General features: G+C 35.8%; 3 protein-coding genes across 3 annotated transcripts in view; 2 read left to right on the top strand and 1 right to left on the bottom strand.

The window, feature by feature from the left end:
* LOC111192921 (deleted in malignant brain tumors 1 protein-like) overlaps nucleotides 1-2,656 on the bottom strand; it is a 51,806-nt gene extending 49,150 nt beyond the window's left edge. The window contains exon 1 of the mRNA XM_049477179.1: nucleotides 2,520-2,656. The gene's annotated coding sequence lies outside the window, so the exon portion shown is untranslated. The remainder of the gene's footprint in view (nucleotides 1-2,519) is intronic.
* tbc1d8b (TBC1 domain family member 8B) overlaps nucleotides 1-13,521 on the top strand; it is a 252,375-nt gene that overhangs the window by 68,352 nt on the left and 170,502 nt on the right. The window lies entirely within an intron of this gene.
* arap1a (ArfGAP with RhoGAP domain, ankyrin repeat and PH domain 1a) overlaps nucleotides 1-13,521 on the top strand; it is a 248,677-nt gene that overhangs the window by 120,015 nt on the left and 115,141 nt on the right. The gene's annotated exons all lie outside the window — the stretch shown is intronic.

The raw sequence follows: 13,521 nt of genomic DNA, 5'->3' as shown, positions 1-13,521 counted from the left end.
TGGTGTTCTGACCGACACTCCCCATACAACACACATCCCATCATTAGAACCTGCACATACAGTCCTTTAGTGGTCCTCACCAACAGATAGCCTATGTTTTGGCATCAAATGCTAACAGTGGAACTGTTTTGGCATTATGGGAAACATGGATTGAAAAAAGTAATATTAATATAAAACTCTCTCTTTCTCTCTCTCTTAAACACTGATGGGATATTATATCAAATAGATAATGTACTGCACAAAATATACAGTGAGGTGAATTATTTTAATCAATTTTTTCTCGTTTCTGGGCTTAATGTATGTCTGAATTAATATAATAGACTGAAACGTGTCGGTCTCCTGTTCTCTGTGTTTTTTAAGTGTGCTCTCCGCCTGCGCTGCTGTTTACCGTAAAATCGCACGTATACGTGAATCTAAATTTAAAGCCCGGATGACTTGACTGAGAATTTCCGAAGCGTGGATAGCTTGACTCCGGTCTTACTGTCAGCAAGCTCCATGACAGTTTTTAAAACTGCCGGCGTACTGTCAGCTAGCCCCCTGACAGTTTTTAGTAGTGCCGGCGTACTGTCAGCTAGCCCCCTGACAGTTTTTAATACTGCTGGCATACTGTCAGCAAGCCCCCTGACAGTTTTTAGTAGTGCCGACGTACTGTCAGGAAGCTACCTGACAGTTTTTAGTAGTGCCGGCGTACTGTCAGGAAGCTACCTGACAGTTTTTAGTAGTGCCGGCGTACTGTCAGGAAGCTACCTGACAGTTTTTAGTAGTGCCGGCGTACTGTCAGGAAGCTACCTGACAATTTTTAGTAGTGCCGGCATACTGTCAGCTAGCTCCCTGACAGTTTTTAGTACTGCCGGGTACGTGCCTGACACTGCCGGGTCGATGAAAAAGTGGCTGGCGGGTGACGTCACGAAGACCCACCACTGCCGCCCATCTCCCGTCAGGCAAAGATCCAACCCCCTCTCTGATGTCACTAATTCCCGCTCTCTCTGCAATCTTCTGAAGGGATACGCGTGCCTCAAACCTTGCCTAAATGTACGCTCGTTTAACCCTTGTATGGTGTTCATATTTTTGTTACTCAGACAGTGTTCATGGGTCTGGTGGACCTGCTGCATTTTAATGTTTTAAATTCTGCAAAATTATGGAATAGGTCCAACTCCGTTCCATTTTTCTCTAAAAACAGGCCTTCCCTCTAAATAAGTGCAATTCAGAATAATTTTTAGGATGGAATCTGGGATAAAAAGCTCAAAAAAAAAGACTTGATGTCCTGTACCGGGGAAACTGCCATCCGCCAATCCTAGTCGCATTCTTATCACACTGGGCAGCTATGCATGGTGGCTCATTTTTTGGGCAAAAGAGCATTCAATTTCTGACAGGTATCCATTTAATTCTTCAACAATATTACAAGCTGGTACAGGAACAACAGGGGCAGAAACAAAACACACACAAACTACACACCCAGACAGGAGGAGAACAGAGTAAACACCTTTATTAGCCCCGGGTCCAGTAGACCCGAACATCCTGTATGTAATTTAAATGTGTAGGGGGGGTGTTCATCAAAAATGTGTTCTGATATATGTTCTTCACAGAAAATGACCCAAAGCCATTAAGTTTGAGTTAGAAATAGTAGCTGCGTGTCCCGAACGCGCTGCCTTATAAGATCCCTTATGGGTGAAAATGCTGCCGAACGAGGGAGCTGCCTTTGAAGGCAATGACTACCTAGGCAGCTCCCTTCAGATTGGACCGCAGCTAGTATTTGATGGTATCACTTTTCCTTTGATAAAAAATGTAAACGGGTCCCACAGACCCGAACACCACACAAGGGTTAAAACACTGTTCTTGCGTGAGAGGGTGCGTACACATTAAAACAGGGCTGAAATGTGCGTGCGCAACCTCTCACGCAAGAACAGTGATTTATAAAAAATATATATGGCGTAAAAAACGGGCGTACATTTAATCTAGATTTGAGGCACGCGTATCCCTTCAGAAGATTGCAGAGGGAGCGGGAATTAGTGACATCATGTGTTAAAGCACGGAACTGCAGGTACATGCGTAAAAACCTTCCTCACGCATATTAATACTTAAATCAAGATTAAAAACGTATAAATGAGGCCCACAATTCGCTGACTCATCTGGCTGCTCTCCAAAAGCATGTTTTGTCACAAGAACATAAGTATCTCTTGTGAGGAGAATAAGGTACCCACTTGAAGGTCTAAAATGAATGGGTTTATATGAAGCAATGAAGCAATATCATAAAAATCATAGTTTATAAACGCCTTATAGTTTTTTGAAGGGAGTCGGCAGATTCTATAAACGGCTCAAGGCAGAGATGTACAGTAACCAAGTAGAACTACTTTACCTAAATGCTAAAATGCTGTATCTGTCTCTACTGGAGTATTAACTTTCTCCTACTTCCACTTTTACTTTATTATATATTTTCAGTGAGTTTAATACTTTAACTTTAATAATTGTTTTATGTGCTGCATCGTTACGATTCTAAAAATGTTACAAACCATACTCACCAACCAAACCCACATCACATTATCACTAAAGCCAGAGCGGTAGATATTCTACTGCGGTCAAGCCAGCCCCCACTTCAAAACGCTTGGTCAAACTAGCCCCCACGCTGTTTCTTAGAGCGCGCATACACTGAACATTGCGGCAAGCGTGAGAAGGAACACATTTCAAAATAAAAGTCCCCCCCTTAATATCACGACATTATGCTGTGGAGTGGTATTAAAAGGAATCCACATAATATCACATGTTATGTCTGATATCACATGTCAATTTCATGTAGTCCTGATAGTACACTACTTGTATGTGTCACTCACTTAATAACAGAACATTTTGATGTCATTTCAAAATAAAGGCCCTTTAAATTATAACATTTATGTAATTTTACACAATGTTTACACTGTTTTTAAAAGAAATCTGTCTGATATCACAGTTCAATTTCATATAGTCCTGATAGTACACTACTTGTATGTTTCGCTCAATTACTATCAGAACATTTTGATGTGTCATTTTAAAATAAAAGCCCTTTAAATTGTAACATTTATATAATTTTACACAATGTTTAGACTGTTATTAAAAGAAATCTGTCTGATATCACAGCTCAATTTTATATAGCCCTGATAGTACACCACTTGTATGTTTCACTCACTTAAAATCAGAACATTTTGATGTGTCATTTCAAAATAAAGGCCCTTTAAATTATAACAATATTTTATTTCAACACAATGTTTAGACTGTTATTAAAAGAAATCTGTCTATCACAGTTCAATTTCATATAGTCCTGATAGTACACTACTTGTATGTGTCACTCACTTAAAATCAGAACATTTTGATGTGTCATTTCAAAATAAAGGCCCTTTAAATTATAACAATATTTTATTTCAACACAATGTTTAGACTGTTCTTAAAATAAATCTGTCTGATATCACAGTTAAATTTCATATGGTCCTGATAGTACACTACTTGTATGTTTCACTCATTTAAAATCAGAACATTTTGATGTGTCATTTCAAAATAAGGGCCATTTAAATTGTAACATTTATGTAATTTTACACAATGTTTAGACTGTTATTAAAAGAAATCTGTCTGATATCACAGTTCAATTTTATATAGCCCTGATAGTACACCACTTGTATGTTTCACTCACTTAAAATCAGAACATTTTGATGTGTCATTTCAATATAAGGGCCATTTAAATTGTAACATTTATGTAATTTTACACAATGTTTAGACTGTTATTAAAAGAAATCTGTCTGATATCACAGTTCAATTTCAGATAGTCCTGATAGTACACTACTTGTATGTTTCACTCAATTACTATCAGAACATTTTGATGTGTCATTTTAAAATAAAGGCCCTTTAAATTATAACAATATTTTATTTCATCACAATGTTTAGACTGTTATTAAAAGGAATCTGTCTGATATCACAGGTCAATTTCATATAGTCCTGATAGTACACTACTTGTATGTTTCAATCACTTAATATCAGAACATTTTGATGTGTCATTTCAAAATAAAGGCCCTTTAAATTATAACATTTTTGTAATTTTACACAATGTTTAGACTGTTCTTAAAATAAATCTGTGTGATATCACAGTTCAATTTCATATAGTCCTGATAGTACACTACTTGTATGTGTCACTCACTTAATAACAGAACATTTTGATGTCATTTCAAAATAAAGGCCCTTTCAATTGTAACATTTATGTAATTTTACACAATGTTTAGACTGTTATTAAAAACAATCTGTCTGATATCACAGTTCAATTTCAGATAGTCCTGATAGTACACCACTTGTATGTGTCACTCACTTAATATCAGAACATTTTGATGTGTCATTTCAAAATAAGGGCCCTTTAAATTATAACAATCTTTTATTTTACCACTAGGTTTAGACAGTTATTAAAAGAAATCTGTCTATCACAGGTCAATTTCATATAGTCCTGATAGTACTCTACTTGTATGTTTCACTCACTTAAAATCAGAACATTTTGATGTGTCATTTCAAAATAAAGGCTCTTTAAATTGTAACGTTTATGTAATTTTACACAATGTTTAGACTGTTATTAAAAGGAATCTGTCTGATATCACAGGTCAATATCATATAGTCCTGATAGTACACTACTTGTATGTGTCACTCACTTAATAACAGAACATTTTGATGTGTCATTTCAAAATAAAGGCCTTTTAAATTATAACAATCTTTTATTTTACCACAAGTTTTGACTGTTATTAAAATTAATCTGTGTGATATCACAGGTCAATTTCATATTTCATTTCATAATTTAAATGGCCCTTATTTTGAAATAACACATAAAAATGTTTGATATTAAGTGAGTGAAACATACAAGTAGTGTACTATCAGGACTATATGAAATTCAACTGTGATATTAGACATATTTATTTTAAGAACAGTCTAAACATTGTGTAAAATTACATAAATGTTACAATTTAAAGGGCCTTTATTTTGAAATGACACATCAAAATGTTCTGATAGTAATTGAGTGAAACATACAAGTAGTGTACTATCAGGGCTATATGAAATTGAACTGTGATATCAGACAGATTCCTTTTAATAACAGTCTAAACATTGTGTTGAAATAAAATATTGTTATAATTTAAAGGGCTTTTATTTTGAAATGACACATCAAAATGTTCTGATTTTAAGTGAGTGAAACATACAATTGGTGTACTATCAGGACTATATGAAATTGACCTGTGATATCAGACAGATTTCTTTTAATAACAGTCTAAACATTGTGTAAAATTACATAAATGTTAAAATTTAAAGGGCTTTTATTTTAAAATGACACATCAAAATGTTCTGATAGTAATTGAGTGAAACATACAAGTAGTGTACTATCAGGACTATCTGAAATTGAACTGTGATATCAGACAGATTTCTTTTAATAACAGTCTAAACATTGTGTAAAATTACATAAATGTTAAAATTTAAAGGGCTTTTATTTTAAAATGACATATCAAAATGTTCTGATAGTAATTGAGTGAAACATACAAGTGGTGTACTATCAGGGCTATATGAAATTGACCTGTGATATCAGACAGATTTCTTTTAATAACAGTCTAAACATTGTGTAAAATTACATAAATGTTATAATTTAAAGGGCCTTTATTTTGAAATGACACATCAAAATGTTCTGATTTTAAGTGAGTGAAACATACAAGTAGTGTATTATCAGGACTATATGAAATTGAACTGTGATATCAGACAGATTTATTTTAAGAACAGTCTAAACATTGTGTAAAATTACATATGTTACAATTTAAAGGGCTTTTATTTTAAAATGACACATCAAAATGTTCTGATAGTAATTGAGTGAAACATACAAGTAGTGTACTATCAGGACTATATGAAATTGAACTGTGATATCAGACAGATTTCTTTTAATAACAGTCTAGACATTGTGTAAAATTACATAAATGTTATAATTTAAAGGGCTTTTATTTTAAAATGACACATCAAAATGTTCTGATAGTAATTGAGTGAAACATACAAGTAGTGTACTATCAGGACTATATGAAATTGAACTGTGATATCAGACAGATTTCTTTTAATAACAGTCTAGACATTGTGTAAAATTACATAAATGTTATAATTTAAAGGGCCTTTATTTTGAAATGACACATCAAAATGTTCTGATAGTAATTGAGTGAAACATACAAGTAGTGTACTATCAGGACTATATGAAATTGACCCGTGATATCAGACAGATTTCTTTTAATAACAGTCTAAACATTGTGTTGAAATAAAATATTGTTATAATTTAAAGGGCCTTTATTTTGAAATGACACATCAAAATGTTCTGATTTTAAGTGAGTGACACATACAAGTAGTGTACTATCAGGACTATCTGAAATTGAACTGTGATATCAGACAGATTTCTTTTAATAACAGTCTAAACATTGTGTAAAATTACATAAATGTTACAATTTAAATGGCCCTTATTTTGAAATGACACATCAAAATGTTCTGATTTTAAGTGAGTGAAACATACAAGTGGTGTACTATCAGGGTTATATGAAATTGACTTGTGATATCAGACAGATTTCTTTTAATAACAGTCTAAACATTGTGTAAAATTACATAAATGTTATAATTTAAAGGGCCTTTATTTTGAAATGACACATCAAAATGTTCTGATTTTAAGTGAGTGAAACATACAAGTAGTGTACTATCAGGACTATATGAAATTGAACTGTGATATCAGACAGATTTATTTTAAGAACAGTCTAAACATTGTGTAAAATTACATATGTTACAATTTAAAGGGCTTTTATTTTAAAATGACACATCAAAATGTTCTGATAGTAATTGAGTGAAACATACAAGTAGTGTACTATCAGGACTATATGAAATTGAACTGTGATATCAGACAGATTTCTTTTAATAACAGTCTAGACATTGTGTAAAATTACATAAATGTTATAATTTAAAGGGCCTTTATTTTGAAATGACACATCAAAATCTTCTGATATTAAGTGAGTGAAACATACAAGTAGTGTACTATCAGGACTATATGAAATTGACCCGTGATATCAGACAGATTTCTTTTAATAACAGTCTAAACATTGTGTTGAAATAAAATATTGTTATAATTTAAAGGGCCTTTATTTTGAAATGACACATCAAAATGTTCTGATTTTAAGTGAGTGACACATACAAGTAGTGTACTATCAGGACTATCTGAAATTGAACTGTGATATCAGACGGATTTCTTTTAATAACAGTCTAAACATTGTGTAAAATTACATAAATGTTACAATTTAAATGGCCCTTATTTTGAAATGACACATCAAAATGTTCTGATTTTAAGTGAGTGACATATACAAGCAGTGTATTATCAGGACTATATGAAATTGAACTGTGATATCAGACAGATTTCTTTTAATAACAGTCTAAACATTGTGTAAAATTACATAAATGTTAAAATTTAAAGGGCCTTTATTTTGAAATGACACATTATAATGCCCTGCTATTAAGTGAGTGACACATACAAGTAGTATTAGTAGTAGTAGTAGTGTTGTTAGTATTATTATTATTAGTATTATTATTATTTAATTAACATAATTGTTATAATTTACAGGGCTTTTATTTTGTGTACTACCAGGACTACATGAAATTGACATGTGATATCAGACATAACATGTGATATTATGTGGATTCCTTTTAATACCACTCCACAGCATAATGTCGTGATATTTTGATTTTGAAATGTGTTCCTTCTCACGCTTGCCGCAATGTTCAGTGTATGCGCGCTCTAAGAAACAGCGTGGGGGCTAGTTTGACCAAGCGTTTTGAAGTGGGGGCTGGCTTGACCGCAGTCCATTATCGACCGTGGGGCACCAGCGGGGGGTTTATCAGCCAGCGCGCGGTGAGCTCTTTCAATACCGATATGAAGCTGTATAATTCTAAAGTAGTAAACAATATTTAATCCTCTTTTACTTTCAGTACTCTTAAAGCACATAAATATGCGTTTTTACGCACGGAATGTGTTTTAGCGCACGGCGCGCACTTTTACGCACAGAATGCGTATTTACGCACGGAATGCGTTTTTACGCACGGAATGCGTTTTTACGCACGGAATGCGTTTTTACGCACAGCGCGCACTTTTACGCACAAAATGCGTTTTACCCATGGCGCACAGTTTTATGCACAGAATGCATTTTTACGCACGGCGCACACTTTTAAGCACATAATGCGCTTTCATACGCGCCGCACTCTTAAGAACGCGTTTGTTAAACACAGTGCACGCTTTTGCACAGCATTCGCAGTCTGGCGCCTGTTTACATTCAGTAATAAATTCTTTTTTTATCTTTTTGTGCTGTAATCTGCTGATAAACGCATTGTTTTACCTAAACTCTATAGTTTGCTTATGTAAATTATTAAAGATTATCTAATAGTAATTAATTTTAATACCCCTCCTTGGTTAAATTAGAATTATAATAATATAACAGCTATTTTGTGAAAAAAGTATCTAGACATAGGCTAAGAATATAATTTTAAAATCTGGAAATATGAATAAGTGAGAATACAAATATGATTAGTAAATTAAAATATAAAGAAAACAGTTGACCGTTCAATAGAACAAAATAAAACTTATTATGTTCGATAAATTTTATGGGATATTCTTCACCTGAATTTTAACAGAAATTTCGCTTTTTACAGAGTGTTTCTACAGTATATAGCCTACTGGATTTTTATATTCAAAAAGATAAAAGGAGTGAATTGTGAAAATATACAAAATAAGAAAGAAACCGACGGTACTTTAATGGACAAATATGGTTAATGATTGTAGGAATTTTCCGTTGATATTATGGAAAATTTACTGGTACAATATAGTTTTTTATAAATTTGTACAGCATAAAAATGTAAAGATTACAAGCGCACATTAATGAGTAGTTATCATATTTCCTATTAACTACTATACACATATACACAGTGGCAAAATGTCTAACACTTCTGTCTTGCAAAAAGAAGGTAATAAAAGATGCACCCGTAGCTTGGACAGAGGAGTTTGGAAGCGGATTTTGTTTTCCTTGAGTAGTTTCTTGATTGGAGTGTACTCTTTTCTCCTCCTCCGCATAATCATGGTAAAAAAAAACACCCTCCGATTCTGCACGAAGACTCTCCAGCGGGGGGTTTATCAGCCAGCGCGCGGTGAGCTCTTTCAATACCGAGCTCTAAATCCAAAACGTCCAATTCGGCTTTAATTAAATCCTCCACAAAACGGCACACTGAGGAGCCCTCGGCGTTTTCAGGTACAACGTATATTCGGACATAATTTCTTTGCGAACGACTTTCCAGATCCGTCATTTAGCCTGCAGCTTTCGCAATATTTGGATTAGGGAACCTTTAACGCCAATATCCCACCTCTCTGCTTCCTCAGACCTTCTCTCCATATCCCCTAAGCGCTGCGTAGATTCCCCAATCTGCCCCATGGTGTCCGATATCTTCTGGTTAACTTCAGCGGATATTTCGTCCAACTGTGCCTTTATTTATTGTCTGATGTCCGTTTTCAGATCACTCATGGCTTCGCTTACCACTTTGCGGATGGAGCCGTGCGTTACCTCCATGCTGCCCTCGTTAGCTCCTTACCCTTTATCCCCCAGCCGAGTCTTCTATAGAGATATCGGCTTCTTTCTCCATTTCTCGGTCTGCGACGCTTTTTAACACCGACCTCGTTTTCTTGTATTTATCCCCACTCGTTGTCTTTTAAATAAAATCCGACATTGAAAAATTTAATCCTTGGATTTCGGAGATTTATTAGGCCCATACCTGGAGCTCTAATCTACGATGACACCTTGTGTCTCGAACCGCCGGAAGTCCTCTGAGGGCTGTGATTCTGTACACAGGTTCATTCAGACACTCTCAGGTAGGCTGTTTGTTGCTTTAATTTGGGTTGCTGGTGGACAATTTTGTTTCAAATAAAGAGAAGTTTCTCCCTCACTGGTAGGTCACGGTGACCACGCTCGTGCCCCAGGGGCGGGCAAAAAAAATAGCAGGTAAAACCAAAATTCCTTTACTCTAAAATGTCTAATCACCACAGTAAATTAAAGCGAACAGCAGTGTCAGATTACTATAAATATATAAACATATAAAAATAATACAAAAAAAGCTGTACAACCAATAACAAGTTTTTTTTTTTACCAATTTTGAGTTTACTAGTTAATTTGAACACACAAACTGTCCCTTACAAAGAGACACTTAGAGAGGCCCAAAGAGACACTTGGAGATGCACAAATGGACACTTGGAGATGCCCAAGGGGACACTTGGAGACTCCCAAAAGGAACACTTGGAGATACCCAAAGAGACATTTGGAGATGCCCAAATGGACACTTGAGATGCCCAAAAGGACACTTGGAGATGCCCAAAGGGACACTTGGAGATGCCCAAAAGGACACTTGGAGATGCCCAAAGGGACACTTGGAGATGCCCAAATGTACACTTGGAGATGCCCAAAGGAACACTTGGAGATGCCCAAAGAGACATTTGGAGATGCCCAAATGGACACATGGAGATGCCCAAATGTACACTTGGAGATGCCCAAAGGGACACTTGGAAATGCCCAAAGGGTCACTTGGAGATGCCCAAAGGGACACTTGGAGATGCCCAAAGGGACACTTAAAGATGCTCAAATGGACACTTGTAGAAACCCAAAGAGACACCTGGAGATGCTCAAAGGGGCACTTAGAGACTCCCAAAGGGACACTTGGAGATGCCCAAATAGACATTTGGAGATGCCCAAAGGTAAACTTGGAGATGCCCAAAGGGACACTTGTAAATGCCCAAAGGGACACCTGGAGATGCCCAAATAGACACTTGGAGATGCCCAAATGGACACTTGGAGATGCTCAAATGGACACTTGTAGAAACCCAAAGGGACACTTGGAGATGCCCAAATGGACACATGAAGATGCCCAAAGGGACTCCTGGAGATGCTCAAGGTGTACATTTGGAGACTCCCAAAAGGAACACTTGGAGATGCATAAAGAGACATTTGGAGATGCCCAAATGGACACTTAGAGATGCCAGAAACACTTGGAGATGCCCAAAGGGACACTTGGAGATGCCCAAATGGACACTTGTAGAAACCCAAATGGACACTTGGAGATGCCCAAAGGGACACTTGGAGAAGCCCTAATAGACACTTGGAGATGCCCAAATGGACACTTGGAGATGCTCAAATGGACACTTGTAGAAACCCAAAGAGACACCTTAAGATGCTCAAAGGGGCACTTGGAGACTCCCAAATAGACATTTGGAGATGCCCAAAGGGACAACTGGCAATGCCCAAAGGGACATCAGTCCATCAGTCTAGCTGTTTATCTCCTCAGCCTTTTAATGTTTTTTACTTTTATCCCCTGTCTGAGTGAAATAGAGAACAAACAGCCCTTTTACAAAAAAAAAACTGCAGCAGTTTCATTAATCACCTGATATGAAGCTGGATAATTCTAAAGTGGTAAAAAATATTTAATCAACTTTTAATACTTTAAGTACACTTAAAGCACATAAATATGCGTTTTTACACTGAATGTGCATTTACGCACAGACTTTTACACACAGCTCGCGATTTTACGCACGGAATGCGTTTTCACGCGCAGTGCGTTTTGACACACGGAATGCGTTTTTACGCACGGCGCGCACTTTTACGCACTGAATGAATTTTTACGCACGGCGCACACTTTTAAGCACAGAATGAGCTTTTATACGCGCCGCATACATAGGCTAAGAATATAATATTAAAATCTGTAAATAGGAATTTGTGAGAATACAAATATGATTAGTAAATTAAAATATAAAGAAAGCAGTTGATCGTTCAAAAGAACAATATTAAACTTATGTTCAGTGTGTTTCATAGGATTTTCTTCACCTGAATTTTAACAGAAATTTCGCTTTTTACAGAGTGTTTCTACAGTATATACTGAAGTTTTAAAAAGATAAAAGGAGGGAATTATTTAAAAAAAACACAAAATAAGAAAGACATCTACTGTAGCCTACTTTAATGGAAAAATCCGGTTAAGGATTGAAGGCATTTTCTGTTGATATGGAAAATGTACTGGTACAATTTTGTTTATAAATTTGTACAGCATAACAAAAAATGTAAATATTACAAGTGCACATTAATGGGTTATCATTTATCATAGAGATTACGGTTATCATATTTTTTTATTAACTACTACACACATATACACAGTGGCAAAGTGGCTAACAGTCAAGCAAAAAGAAGGTAAATTGGCAAGTTAAAACAAACACTATATATAAAAAATAGTTCTGGAAGACGTGTTTAATTTTCCGCTTTTATATGAATCAAAGAGCCAATCATAAATAAGCAAGGACATTTTCACGTTGCACAGCAAAATTTGTTTTCGTGATGTTTTTTTTAGAGATCATTTATAAATAGTCGTTGCTCTCCATCGTACTTGGGGGCAAAAACAAAATTTGGGGAGGCAGCGCCCCCCTCAGCCTTCCCCTGGAACCGGCCCTCTGATTCTGTGTAACACCTTACCGCGAGTCAGTGTACAGGTAATTAAATAAAGATGCTAGAAGAGTTCCAGAAGAACCGCTTTCCTATGCAAAACTGAGTCTTTAAAGAAACTAAAATGTAATAAATAACTAAACTGTAACTAAAATAACTGTAAGAAACTGTAAAATATGTATAGCAGGATCTCTTTAGCTAGTCAGATATCTCGTGCTTTAGTTAATTAATCTAATTTGCCATCATAGCTGTCATGAAAAAAATCAGCAGCTTTACACGAAAGGAAAATCCATTCTCAACGTTTCATAGAGTTCACTCGTTTAAAAATGTGTTGTAAGTAATATTGATTTAATGTTTAGATATGAGGAATTTACGCACAGACAAAAGTACATACAAAAAGTAAAAAAAAAAGACATTAATATACAAGCAGCTGTAATGAAACGCATGGAGATCTCTAAAGGGACACTTGGAGATCCCCAAATGGACAACTGGAAGGACACCTAAGGCCCAAAAGAACATGGAAAACACCCAAAAGGGCACATGAAGATCCCTAAAGGGACACACATCAATGTTTTTAAAACGTTTTTTTTTTTTTTTTTTTAAATGTGGAATTAGGGTTGTTTCTGGTTGGTTCTACTGCTGGACTGTAGCTATGCTCTTAAACCATTGCTCACTTTTAAATAGCCTTAATACCTATCAAAACTCTAAAAAAAAAACTGTGTGGGTAGAGGGCGCTGTTTCCCCTCATCATTTCAAAGGTTGATGTTGTTTAAGGCGTCTGTGAGCTGATGTATCAGAACCGAGTCGCTGCGCTGTCCTCCGAGCGAGCTGTGATGCTACTCCACAATGCTGCATCAGCAGCAGTTGGAAAAAAATGCGGTAAATGACTTCACATGTATCAGAGGAGGCATGTGCTAGGCTTCACCCTCATGGTGTTGGGGCATTACTAGTTACAGGGGGTTATAGGAGTCCTAATGAGTGGGTTGGGTGATTGGCCATGTAAAATAAA

This window comes from Astyanax mexicanus, chromosome 1 (genome assembly GCF_023375975.1).
Source record: "Astyanax mexicanus isolate ESR-SI-001 chromosome 1, AstMex3_surface, whole genome shotgun sequence".
Lineage (NCBI taxonomy): Eukaryota > Metazoa > Chordata > Actinopteri > Characiformes > Acestrorhamphidae > Astyanax > Astyanax mexicanus.
Note: the sequence above shows the minus strand (reverse complement) of the source record. Positions and strands in the feature narration are given on the sequence as shown.